Below are 14,035 nucleotides of genomic sequence, written 5' to 3' on the forward strand. Positions count from 1 at the left end.
CCTCATTGAAGGGCAAAATTGACAAATGTCGTGGCTATGCAAATATCTTGTTTGGAGGATGGTTAATTAAAGGAAGAGTAGGTAAATCCTTCACCAAAAGGATGGAGAAAAGAATAAAGAAATTTGAGCAGAGGCAAAAATGAAGATAGAAACAAAAGCAGACATTCCAAACAGAAGATGAGAAGAGAATGGGACGGTATATCAATTTTCTGTGGCTGCCGTAGCAAGGAATCACAAATTTAATGGCTTAAAACAACACATATGTATTCTTTTACAACTCTGGAGGTCAAAATTCCAAAAGGAGTTTTAAGGAGCTAAAATCAAAGTCTTACCAGGGCTATTACCTTCTGGAAACTCTAAGGGAGAATTTGTTCATTGCCTCTTCTACTTTCCAGAAATGGCCATGATTTATGGCCCCATCACTCCAATCTCTGGTTCTACAGCTACACTGCCTTCTTCTGTCTCTTACCTTCCTGCCTTCTTTTTATAAGGACCCTTGTGATTATGATGGACCACCTAGACAATCTAGCAAAATATTCCCCTTTCAAGATCCTTAATTTAATCACCTCTGCAAAGCAGTTTCTGCCAAGTAAAGTAACAGATTCATATGTTTTGGGGCCTATTCTGGATATATTTGGGAGGCCAGTATTTAGCCTACTACAAAAAGGGAGAGGCTAGAAGTGGTGGTGGGGGGGGTAGGGAATGGATCAGTAAATCATGATAAGTCAAGGTGGCTTAGGGTAGTCACCAGCAACAGCCAAGATTTCTCCCTGCTACTTCCACTAGCTCACCACTCTCTTTATAACAGAATGGATTAATGCTCCCCACAGGTACGTTTCAGTGCAGAATGCAAATCAATCCCTCTGTGTGTTAAACAGGCAGGGCCAAAAGCTTCACCCAAACTGCAGAAGACAACTAAATTTTCTTTCGATCTGGGTTTTAGAAACAAAACTACAAAATAGACATGTGTAGGAAAGAGGAGAGTTAAGTCAGGGCTTTAAAATCGGAGTTGCAGTTTCTCTTATTCACCAGTTGTTATGCCTATATTTATGCATAGCATTTTATATTTTATTTATTTATTTGTCAGAAAGAGAGAGAGAGAGAGAACAAGCAGAGAGAGCAGCAGACAGGGAGAAATAGGCTCCCGCTGAGCAAGGAACCTAATGGGGGACTCAATCCGAGAACCCAGGGATGATGACCTGAGTTGGAGGCAGATGCTTAACTGACTGAGCCACCCAGCAGTCCCTATGCATAGATTTTTTTTAAAAAAAGATTTTATTTATATATTTGGCAGAGAGAAAGAGAGAGATCACAAGTAGGCATAGAGGCAGGCAAAGAAAGAGGGGGAAGCGGGCTCCTTGCTGAGCAGAGAGCTCGATGCGGGACTTGATCCCAGGACCCCAAGATCACAACCTGAGCTGAAGGTAAAGGCTTAATCCACTGAGCCACCCAGGTGCCCCCAAAATTTTAAAGCAAATATTTTATTCTGTTAAGTACAAACCCTGTACACACAAACTATATAGTGGGATTGAACTGCTTATGTGTCAAATGATATAGATAAAATATCCAGAGTTATTTTATATCTTACACAAATCTTTTAAGGCACAGAGTACCCAAAGTCCACTGGTGTAAGAGCTTTATACATGTCCTGCCAGAAAACTCATGGATGCACTTAACCAGCCAGTCAGTTGGCAGTTAGTAGAGGGTAACCAGCAATTACCCTCTACTATCTCCAATTACCTAAGCAAGAATGGGCAACATTTTGATTGAATAAACACTACCTTCATTCTCACAAAGTTACATCCTTGCCCAGAAAGGAAGGGATGCTCCAGGTCTTATTTATAAAGATCTCCACACAGGACATAAGGTCATGGAGATAAACATACAGAAACATTTATGTGTGACAGCATTGTTTTTCCTCAAATTATATTTAAGATCTCTTAAAAATACAATCCCTGCAGTTAATGTAAGTGTCAATGTGAGAAGAGCTAAGCTATCAATTTTCACTTTGCCAACTTCCCAAGGAGAAACAAAGATTTTTTTCTTTTTAATGTGTGCAGGAATTCCCAACTTCAGTCAAGACTGGGATTTCACTATTTTTATTTTTATAGCAGCAGTGTTTTGCCCATAGGGGGAAAAACAAAGGAACTGGGAAAAGAGACAATTTGCCATCGACCAAAAGACAGGACTAGGAATGAGGGGTAGAAATCACAACAAATTTTCAATTCTCATCCTGAGGGATTTGGTCAATTATTGGGTCAAATCCATATAAAGATGTCAAATAATGCTAATACAGGGACCTTGAAAAATCACCTTTTGTTTTTGTGGAAAAAAGGAGAGAGTAAATTGAGGTGAAACTGCAAAAACCTTCATTTTTTCATGAAACCAGCAAAAGAGAAGGTCCTCTTGAGCCGCCAGTGCAAATGTTTTTACAAAGTTCAACTGCCAAGTGTCCTTTGATGCCTGCCAGTTTTCATAATTGAAAGATACCTTTTTAAATGAACTTGCTGGTTTTCTCTTGGGTGAGAGGAGCCTTCCCATATGTGTATGGTTCTTTAAGGACTTCACTGAAGATCTGGGATGCTGGAAGGCATATGGCCACAAGAACATAATACTCAATGGCACTATTTTGGACCAAACAGATGGGTTAAGACTTTATTCTACAAATGAGATGATGAAATGCAAATCAGAAATCTCTGAGCAGGGCCGTACAATCAGTTTCCACAGGAGAATGTTCCTGGGCTGCTACTAATAAAAACAAATCTCATCTTCTTATTGAAAACTTTGCAGAAAACCTGAACGGGGGAGAATAACCAAATAAATAGAGGGAAGGCGAACACTAATGTCTATAAGAAAACTATTATTTTTGTAGAAGGAAAGTCTGCATAAAGACACCAAAAGCGTGTTTTCATTGCACTCCATCAAGACATTTAATAAAACTGCCATTCCTAACACACTACTAGCTACTTTAGAATTGTTTTCACAGTTACTCAGCAGGAAACTAACATTTGAACCCACCAATCTTTTGAGTTGCAAATTCAATTTTAAACTTTTTATTTAAAAGACCTCAAGAATATCTATCACTCCAGGCAGAGGGATGATAATAACATTAAGCTTTATGAATTATTACTTTCCGATCAAGGGTGACAGACTTGCTTATATGAACAGGGTGAGACTTTTCATAAGCAGCAGAGTTCCATCCAAGTTCTCCCTGATTCTATTTGCCAAAGAAAGGAAAAGGATATTACATTTTAAAATAAAATTCCTCCAAATAAAATCCTACCAAAGCTCAATGTCTGAGAGATCTTGTGGTGCCTTTATGTTGTAAATGCTGAGGTTTTATATTACTTATATGAGCTTTGGTCTCCAATAGAGCCGGCAAACAAACCCCCAGAATGCTGAAACAGCTGTAGTACTGTATCTGAGTCATTTGGGCCAAAACAGGCATGGGGACATGAAACAGAAGTGTTCTCTCAGTTCACTGCAACTCTGTGCTTTTCATTTCCACTTCCAAACAAAGAACTAGTAATGGCTTCTCATCTCAGGAAAACTCAGTGAGGCATACAAGTTGGATCTTAAGGCTGATACTTGTTAATATTTTTAAAGGGTCACTTCAAAGAAAACCTTCAGGTTCTTAGAACTCAATCCAGTTCCTTAGAGGCTTTGACTGTATTATCATTACAAAGAATGACTCTCACAGATACCCAGTCAGTCAGTTCCAGTCAACAAGACCTGTAACTTTAATAAGAAAACCAAACAAGGATGGTTACAAATTCTTTACATTAAACTGCATTAGTCCACATTCCCATTAATTTGGTCAGTTATGGGACTGGCCCGAAGTTTGCTAAGTAAATTCAAGGATGTAAAGAAGTATAATTTAAATAGCTTAAGACAAATCTCTTCTTAAAGTCCTTTTAAAATAATCTAGAAGTATTTCTTCGACTATAAGTAACTGACATGCTAATTATAAATAATGCTTTAAGAGTGACAGGATAATTATAAATAACACTCATCTGTATGTCTTCCAAGACCTTCTAGGAGGAAGTGTTCTCTTCCCTTACATAGTTTAAGTTGCTCAGTGTCTGAGAAGGTGGTAAACCCTTTAGCTTTAAATATCATTTGTTAAAGCATGTGTCTCACAAATTCAGGTTGTTTTGCCCCCATTTGTCTGAACTACTACATTTTTACTTCAATTCCTTAGTGCACCTTTGTTCCTAGATCATGAACTCACTGCAGGATTTTAGGCAAGTTACTTAACCTCTCTTAGCCTCAGATTATTCCTCCAGGGAAATAATAGTACCTATTTGACCAATGGGTTAATAGATATAAAATGTTTAGAGAGTCCATGGAACAAAATAGGTACTCATTAAATAACAGCTATTATTTATATCAGTTGTAGTCATAGAGATAGACGATGGAGGGCTCAGTTACCATTTTTAGATACCAATTTAAAATTTCTCAGATTTGAGGGCCAAAACCCTATAACAATTAAAGTGACTTAGACAAAAGCCCAAGAGGGAATTCATAAACCACTTCAAGGGAGGAAGAGAAGCTCAGGAACCATTCAATAGGCATCATATCCAAATAATCCATCCCGGTAACTAGTAAAGCAGGTCCTTTCAGACCAAGGAAACTGGGTAAACACAGGCTGGGTATCAGCAAGAGAAGCCACTTGAGTGAGGACATCCACACGCAGAGACTTAGACTAATTATTGAGATTACATTCATTCCACCACGTCCCAGTCCACCTTCTTCTCTGTAAGCTAAGTGTCCTATAAATGAAGTTCAGCATATTAACTTTAATGTGATTGCTTGGAGAGGCTTGTATTCCCCCTCACCTCAATTTTCTGGAAATTTCCATTTTCTTTTTCTTTCTTTCTTTTTTTTTGTTTCAAATTGATCAAAATGTAATAACAATTTTATAGTTATAAAATGCACTGGAAATAAAACAAGACATACTAAATACTCTGGAAGTCAAGAGTTCCTACAACAAAAACCCCATGTGATGAAACCCCCATCTTTGCTGCTCTTTTTCACTGCTGTTCATTTCCAATCTTCATCATAAACCTATTTTCATTTCACAGATCTGGAAGGGGCAATTTTTCCTCAAAAAAATGTTCTGCCTTCCTGAATACTCTGCAAAGAGTTCAACAAAATCCAAACCACTTGGAACAAAGTTGAATGAGCGGTATCATCATTATGTACCTTTTGCAAAAAGATACTTACTAAGTTATTAAAGGGAGAATAACAGATTATTACACATATATTGGTATAAATAAGGCTCAAAAATCTCAGGTTCCACTGTTTCCAACAAATGTTAGGACTGTGAAGGGTGCTTTATTCAAATAACAATAACAAATAACCTACACTGTTGGCTCTTAAAAAAAAATTAGGAAAGGCTCACTGCTTTAAAATCTGGAGTATGCAAAAACCAATGCCACCTTTAATGTCACATGCTTCCTAGCCACAGTAGCATTTTCAGGGGAGGTCAAGTTGTCAACTTTTTGAGTCTGTGTGGCAGAAAAGAGCATGGTTTGCCTGCGTGTTGGCAGAAGTTTAATGATTTGTTTTAATTCCTCTTCAAACCCAACATCCAAGATACGATCAGCCTCATCAATAACCAGACACTGCAAATTGTATACATAAACTCTGGGGTATTCTGCATGTGGTCTAGAAGGCGGCCTGGGGTGGCCATGATTGAAAAAAAAACTCCCATTACCGAGTTTCTGTGCTTCAGCGGACCTGTTGCTGCTGCCCATTAACAAGCCGTATGTGTGAACATGGTGCGTCATTAACTCCTTAAGAACACCGAACGTCTGCGCGGCCAGCTCCCTAGCAGGTGAGAGGGTAAGAACTCCAGTTCCGTTCCTGGGCATGAACTTTAACTTGAAACGAGTTCGACTGCAGGGTTGAGAAATGCCAGTGTTTTGCCACTGCCTGTTTTTGCGGCTGCTAGAAGATCCCTGCCTTCCAGAAGTGGTCTGATACTTTTATGCTGTATTTCAGTCATGTCTGTAAAACCCATTTCTTTTATTGCCCTGAGAGTGTTCTCACTGACAAGATCAGTAAGAGAAGCAAATGAAGTATCCTCAAAAGCACCTGTCAGTCCAAGGGGTAGGCTGGGCACTTCACTGTCCTCTTCCTGATCATCTGGCTTCTCCACACTGTTTTCTGTCCCTTCAGGAGCTTGGGTCCCTTCTTCAGAGTCCCCTTTGTCTTCAGTTTTCACTTTTTTGGTATCAGGCCCAGTATCATCCACAATTTTTCTCTTTTTCTTTTTCTTCTTTTTTGGTTCTGAATTGGGAGACTGTGTTGCTGCTTTTCTATTGCTTTTTATGGTAGATTTCTTTTCTTTTCTTTTTTAATTTAACTTGTACAGTTTTCATTGTTTCTTTAGTTCTTGCTCCATTCTGGGCTTCTGAGGAGCCCAGATTCACAGACTGTTTCAGGGATTTTTTTTAACCTTCCCACCTCCTACTGGTTCTGCAGACATATGTCCATTTTGCCTGCCTTTCTTTCTTTCTTTCTTTCTTTTTTTAAGATTTTATTTATTTCTTTAGCAGAGACAGGTCACAAGTAGGCAGAGAGGCAGGCAGAGAGAGGAGGAAGCAGGCTCTCTGCGGAGCGGAGAGCCTAATGTGGGGCTTGATCCCAGGACCCTGGGATCATGACCTGAGCCGAAGGCAGAGGATTAACCCACTGAGCCACCCAGGAGCCCCCCATTTTGCGTTTCTGATAAGCTCACATCCAAGGCTCCCTGGAGCTTTAAGTTTTGCTGGCGCAATTTCAAGTTCTGTTTCTCGATCTTCTTGCGCGGGAGTTTCGTGGGTAGATGGGACATGCTATTGGTAAAGCGCCTCCACTGCGGCACCACAACTCGGCTACCAGGTAGGAAACCTCCATTTTCTGAATCCTCCAAGGCAGCTTTGCAGCCAGAGAATCAGAGAGCTTGCTGGGGACTTAACCTACAAGAATGTCAGGTTCCAGTGGCAAAGAAGGAGCTTGTAGTTGCTCTTCTATGCAAAGCCTTTTTCACATGGAAAAAGAAAGCTTTAGTGGTGGTACTAGAAATGTGTGGCTCCAACTCAAAGGATCAGTGAGTGTCTTCGACCCTTTTGTGTACCCATAAACACGCTCTTTGATTCCCATTCAACTCAACAAATCTTTACTGAGCTCTTTCTATAATCAAAGTACTGTGTTGCATTCTGTGGACGAAAGAGGTATAAGATACGGTGTGTCCTCCATTTACAGCTACCATTTGTAGGACCTGTTTCTATTTGCAGCTCCAAGCCTGTGGTTGTGTCTCTAACTTTTACCTAGAAAGAAACAGCCCAACACAACACAGATCTCTGCTTTATGCCTTTCCTTGCTTAGGAGGAGCTGTATTATGTGGATTTCCTTTTGTGATAAAGATATTTACCTGTCTCTTGAAGGCTTTATATCTTATAAGTGAATCCATTCAAGCCTCATTCAAACCAGAGTATCTGGTCAAAGAGGAAGAAAATTTTCACTCCACCAGAACGAATGGGGATCATCTCTGAAATATGACATAATGTAATTCCCCTTTTATAGAAGTTCCTTTCTTTCTTGGCTCTACCCCTTGCTGGGAGAGATCTTGAATGAGCTGCCTAACCCCCTGCACCTAGCTCCCTCATCTGTAACATGGGATAGTCCTAGCCCCTACCTCATAGGACTGTTGTGAGGCTTAAATGACAAAAGATAGAATCTTCATGGAACAATTCCTGGTACATAGTAAGCAACTAATAAAGGTTAGCCATCATTATCATTTTTAAATTACAGTAGTACCAACTGTAGTATTATCCTGTTAGTACGTCAGTAGACTCTTTAAAGGAGTATCCCAGAAGAGTGAAATAGTTCAGTATATTTCGCAGTAGCAACTTAGTTGCCGGAATGCCACTAAAACATCGACCATACCATGTGCCTAAGAGAATAAAAGGACTGAACCGGAGTATGGAAGCTTCCATTTTAGCCCCAGTTCTCCCATGCATTTGCTGGCTAGCTTTGGGCAAGTTAATTTGTAGGACTGCCAAGTAAAATGCAGTAAAATGTAGGATACCTAATTAAAAGTGAATTTCAGATAAATAACGAATTTGTAGTATGTCTCATGCAAATGCTAAATAGTTACTCTTATTTTTGTAAAATTCAATTTGAACTGGGTATCCTGCCTTTAAATTGGATTTAACCTCTCTGAACTTCAATGTCTGTGTAAATCAAATTTCTGCATTTGATTAGGCCACTGTTTCCCTAACCTTGCAGAACACTATTTCTAGGGCATGGTTTGTTTGTTTTTTTTTACTTTTGTTTTTTGTTTTGTTTTATTCTTTTTTTTTTTTAGTCTTTATTAATTTTTTATTTTTTATAAACATATATTTTTATCCCCAGGGATACAGGTCTGTGAATCACCAGGTTTACACACTTCACAGCACTCACCAAAGCACATACCCTCCCCAATGTCCATAATCCCACCCCCTTCTCCCAAACCCCCTCCCCCCAGCAACCCTCAGTTTGTTTTGTGAGATTAGGGCATGGTTTTTAACTTAAAAAAAAAAAAGAAGAAGAAGAAGAAGAATTAATTGACCAATTAATTTGGGCAATGCAGAGGCTGTAACTTCATTTCAAAACTTGCAAAATAGTATATTGAAGTATATGAAAACTCTAGCAGTAAATAAACCTGTTTAGCTTTGTTCAACCATCATTTCCCTAAGGCAGTTATTCACAGAATAGTTCTTTAGCACCACTTAATACATCTAGCACACCTTTTGGGACATGACAGTGCAGGTGATACCTAAGGATCCTTCTGGCCCTAAACAGTTATGCCAGACTCCAAAACTGAAGGCCCAGAAATTATATAGTCTAAAGTGCCTCTGCCCTGAAGCAAATATAAGCGTTAACAACCTACTGAGGATAAAATGCTACCTATCCATTCAGCCCAAGTTTTTAAGTGGAACTCAGTACCTTGTCATGGTCAGAGCAGGTAATACCACCAGCAACTGAGAGAAAAGATCTCTTTTTTAGAAAATAAGGACTTTAAAAAACTTCCTAAAAGTTTTGTCATAAAATCAACATCCCATGACCTACTGCCACATACACCTTCAGTAGTTCTTCTATTGAACTGCTGACCATTTTTTTTTTTAGTGTGGAGTTAAATAGTATTAAGTATATTTATACTGTTGCATGACAGATCTCTAGAATGTTTTTTTCTTTCAAGAGTGAAACTCTATACTCACTAAACACTAATTCTCCTTCCCCTCTCCTCCACCCTTCACAACCACCTTTCTACTTTTTAATTTAAATGATTGTGACTATTTTAAATACTTCATATTAGTATAATCATACAGTATTTGCCCTTTTGTAATTGGTCTGTTTCACTAAGCATAACATCCTCAGGTTTATAGATCTTACAGAATAACAGAATTTCCTTCTTTTTAAAGACTGCATAATGCTCCATTGCATGTATATACAACATTTTCCTTATCCATCCGCCTTTCAGTGGACATGTGAATTGCTTCTAGCCCGTAGCCATAGTGAATAATGCTGCCATGAAAACAGATGTGCAAATATCTCTTCAAGATCCTGCTTTGAATTCTTTTGTATATATACCCAGAAGTGGGATTGCTGAATCATTAGGTGATTCTATTTTTAATTTTTTGGAGGAACCTCAATACTGTTTTACATAGTGGCTATACAATTTTGTATTCCCTCCAAGGGTGCAGAAGTGTCCCCATTTTTCCATATCCTTGCCAACATGTTATTTTCTGTTCAGGCCATCCTACCAGGTAGGAAGTAATATCTCATTGTGGTTTTGATTTGTATTTCTTTTATGATTAGTGCTGTTGAGTATCTTTTCATATAATTGTGGGCTAAGAGTCATAATCTTTTCTACTCCATTTATTCAGCTCCAGAACCACCACCCCAGGATGCCATTACCACCCCCTAGGGCCATGTTGTTTTGTTCCACCCTTATTTTGTGCAGAAGTGAAGTGATGTAAAATGTATCAAATACAGACACCTACATATTACTGAGCATTTTTGACTGCAGGGTCTAAGTGACAATGCATTCAGTTAGTACTGTTTAGGGAATGACTAAGGCCTCAGATGACTCTGCTTTCACCACTTTTGCCAAGAAAGTTAAACCGAACTCTGTCCTTGTTAAAACAACAGAAGTTGGGTGCTTGGGTGGGTCAGTTATTAAGTGGCTACATTTGGCTCAGGTCATGATCCCAGGGTCCTGGGATCCAGGTCCACATCAGGTTCTCTGCTAGGCAGGGAAGCCTGATTCTCCCTCTCTCACGACCCCCTGCTTGTGTTCTCTCTCTCTGTCTGTCTCTCTCTGTCAAATAAATAAATAAAATCTTTAAATAAATAAATAAATAAAACAGAAGTTTAGGGGCACCTGGGTGGCTCAGTCAGTTAAGTGTCTGCCTTTGGCTCAGGTCATGATCCTAAGGTCCTGGGACCGAGTACCACATTGGGCTCCTTGCTCAGTGGAGAGCCTGCATCTTCCTCTGCCTGCTGCTCCCCTTGCCTGTGCTCTCTCTCTCTCTCCCCCTTACCTTCTCTGACAAATAAATTAACAAAATCTTTAAAAGAAGAAGGAGGAAGAAGAGGAGGAGGAGAAATTTTAAAAACTGTGACCCATTTAGGCATGCTTAAGAGAAATTTTGAGAATTCTCAAAAAAATATTTATTTTATTAAACATCTAGAATGTATGGTGCCATCAACAAAAAACGGGAAAGTAAAGACCTCCCGAAATCCTCTCCTATATCAAAGCCATGAGAAAACTGGAAAAATTGTCAGAATTAACTTTTTTAGAACTTTAGAAATGAACCTGAGCTTACAGTGATCTAAGGAATCTTTGTCCATAACAGGGTTGAACCTCAGTAAGTATAGAGCTTTGTGACTTTTTTACTCATCCTCTTCCCATTATTCTCCCTCTCAATCTTCCTCGGATACATAGTAGCCTGGAAAACTAACAGCCCACAGTCCTGTTGAAATAGCAGCATTGTAGCCACTGGAAAGGGCAGAAAGTGGCTAGAGTTTCCTCAAACATTCACTTCCAGAGAATTGAAACTATTTGTCTAGGAATACCCTGGAAAACTCCACTCACAAGACTGCCTTTATTTGATCTGACTCACAGGTCACCTAAACAAACAGACTTTTTCTTAGGGCTATTTGTTAACAACAATTAGAGGTAAATAATGAATATTGCAGCTGCCTGAAGTAGTAGAAAACAGTTGTTGCAAACCATAGACTAAACATAAAACTTTAAAGGACAAGTTGATATGTCCATAGATAACTTTGAAAACCTCCAACTTATTCCTGGAAATCTAGAAAGCCAGATTCATATGTGGAGTCCTGCACAAGCCCATGACTGTTCACATGCTCAGAGATTATCAGAGATGTTCCTAACTTCTCACCTCTGACTAAACTTGTGGCTCTGTAATAAGAAGGAAATAATGGCTAACGCAGAGTTCTCAAGTTCCTGGCTGAGTGTTGAAGATGTAATCCACCATGTGCACAGAGTCCCTCAGCAAATACTGGGAGACTTCCTGGTTAAAAATCTCTTTCTGATTGTTAACTGAACAAAGAAGAGACTTCAGTGGTTACACACAACAAAAACTACAGACTTTGTAAAATTTGTCCAGAAAAGTTACAAAACCAAACCCTATGAGGAAGAAGAATCTGATTTCCAGTGAACATACTATATTTTACAAAATATCCAATTTTCAACAAAATATTACAAGACAGGGGCACCTGAGTGGCTCCATTATGTGGGCATCTGCCTTCAGTTCAGGTCATGATCCCAGGATCCTGGGACTGAGTTCCACATCAGGCTCCCTGCTCAGTGGGGAGCCTGCTAACCTCTCTCCCGATCCTCCACTTGTGCATGTTATCTCTTTTTCTTTCTCTCTCTATCAAATAAATAAATATAATCTTAGAAAACAAAATTACAAGACATGCAAAAAAAATTTTGAAAAAAAATACAGCTGACACACAAGGGGAAAAAATAACCAAGAGAAAGTGTTCGTGAGGACAACCAGTCATTGGACATAGTAGTCATAGACTTTAAATCAGCTATTTTAAATATGGGGAAATAACTAAGGAAATCATGTCTACAAAATTAAAGGTAAGTATGAGAATGGTGTCACAACAAATAGAGAATATCAATGAAGAGATAACAATTATAAAAATAAACTAAATAGAAATTCTGGAACTGAAAAATACAATATTAAAATGAAAAATTCACCAGGGGGATAGCTCAATACCAATTCTGAGCAAGCAGAAGAAAGAATCAGTGAACCCTAAGATAGGTCTATTGAGATTTTCCAGTCTCCATAATAGAAATAAAACAGAATTAAGAAGAAAAGGTCAGACTCAGAGATCATCAAGCATACCAACATATGCATAAATTAAATCCCATATGCAGGGTTGGGGGGGAAGGAATAAAAAGACTATCTGAGACATAATTTCCCATATTTGATTTAAAAAAAAACCCTTCATATTCAAGAAGCTCACAAACTCCAAGTAGGATAAAGGGGAAAAAAAAACAAAGAAACACTTAGTCACATCATAATAAAACTGGTAAACCATAAATAGAGAATCTTGAAAGCAATAAGGGAGAAGCATTTCATCAGATACAATGGATTCTCTATTGGAGGACATTCTAATCTTATCAGATTAGTAACTGATTTCAGAAACCATGAAAGCCAGAAGCAGTGGAATTATATATACAAAGTGTTATGGGGGAGAAAGTTTATTATCCAAGAATTCTATATCCAGCAAAACTATCCTTCAAAATATGAAGGGAAAATTAGGATATTTCTAATAAACAACTGAGATTACTTGTTACTAGCAGAGCCCTCGTAGAAGCAACACTAAAGAGAGTCCTTCAAACTAAAATAAAAGGCTAGCTTATAACTGAAATTCACATGAAGAAAATAGATGGCATTGGTAGAGGTAACTAAATACACAAGACAATAGAAATGCATTTTTTTCTTTATAACTCTCTTTTTTCTCCTAAATCATTTTTAGAAGTTTATTAAGTAATAATTATAAATCTATGTTGATGAGCATACATATGTAAATGTGTAATTTTTTGACAATAGAGACACAAAAGAAGGCAATAAGGAATAGAGCTATATAGGGGAGCAAATTTTGATATACTATTAAATTTAAGTTGGTATTAATCTGAACAAGATTGTTACAAATTAATGTGCTAATTGTAATCCCCTATGTAACTGCTATAAAAATAACAAAGAATTGCAGAAGTAATTTTTAATTTTAAAAAATTTTAATTTTTTGGGACGCCTGGGTGGTGCCGTTGGTTAAGCAGCTGCCTTCGGCTCAGGTCATGATCCCAGCGTCCTGGGATCGAGTCCCACATCAGGCTCCTTGCTCCATGGGGAGCCTGCTTCTCCCTCTGACTCTGCCTTCCACTCTGCCTGTGCTCGCTCTCGCTCTCTCTCTGACAAATAAATAAATAAAATCTTTAAAAAAAAAAATTTTTAATTTTTTAAATTTATTTTTCCTAAATAAATAGAAAATATTTATTAAGCACACAAAAAAACAGTAATGGAAGAATAGAGGAACAATAAAGAAGACAAGAAACATAAAATGCAAACATCAATTGACAGATGTAAATCATACCTTATCAGTAATTACATTAAATAAAAATGAGTAAACCTTCAAATTAAAAGATGATATGGGCATAATGGACAAAAAATGACCTAATTCAATGTTGTGTAGATTCAAAGACACAAAAGACTGAAAGTAAAAGGATGGAAAAAGATATGCCACACAAATGGTAAACAAAAGAGGGCAGGACTATTTATACTAATAGCAGAAAAAATAGATTTTAAGACAAAAATTGTCTTAACAAACACCAATCCATAAAGTAAATACAGCATGTATAAACATGTATACACCTAAAAACAGAGTACCAGAATACATGAACCAAAAATAAAATTGAAGGAATAAATGGATAATTCAACAATAATAGATGGAGGTTTTAATA

General features: G+C 38.0%; 1 pseudogene; it reads right to left on the reverse strand.

The window, feature by feature from the left end:
* Positions 1–5,408: 5,408 nt before the first annotated feature.
* On the reverse strand, positions 5,409–6,841 carry LOC101685388 (annotated as a pseudogene).
* Positions 6,842–14,035: the final 7,194 nt, after the last annotated feature.

Source organism: Mustela putorius, unplaced genomic scaffold (assembly GCF_011764305.1).
Source record: "Mustela putorius furo isolate JIRA1106 unplaced genomic scaffold, ASM1176430v1.1 tig00000461_pilon_pilon_pilon, whole genome shotgun sequence".
Taxonomy (NCBI): domain Eukaryota; kingdom Metazoa; phylum Chordata; class Mammalia; order Carnivora; family Mustelidae; genus Mustela; species Mustela putorius.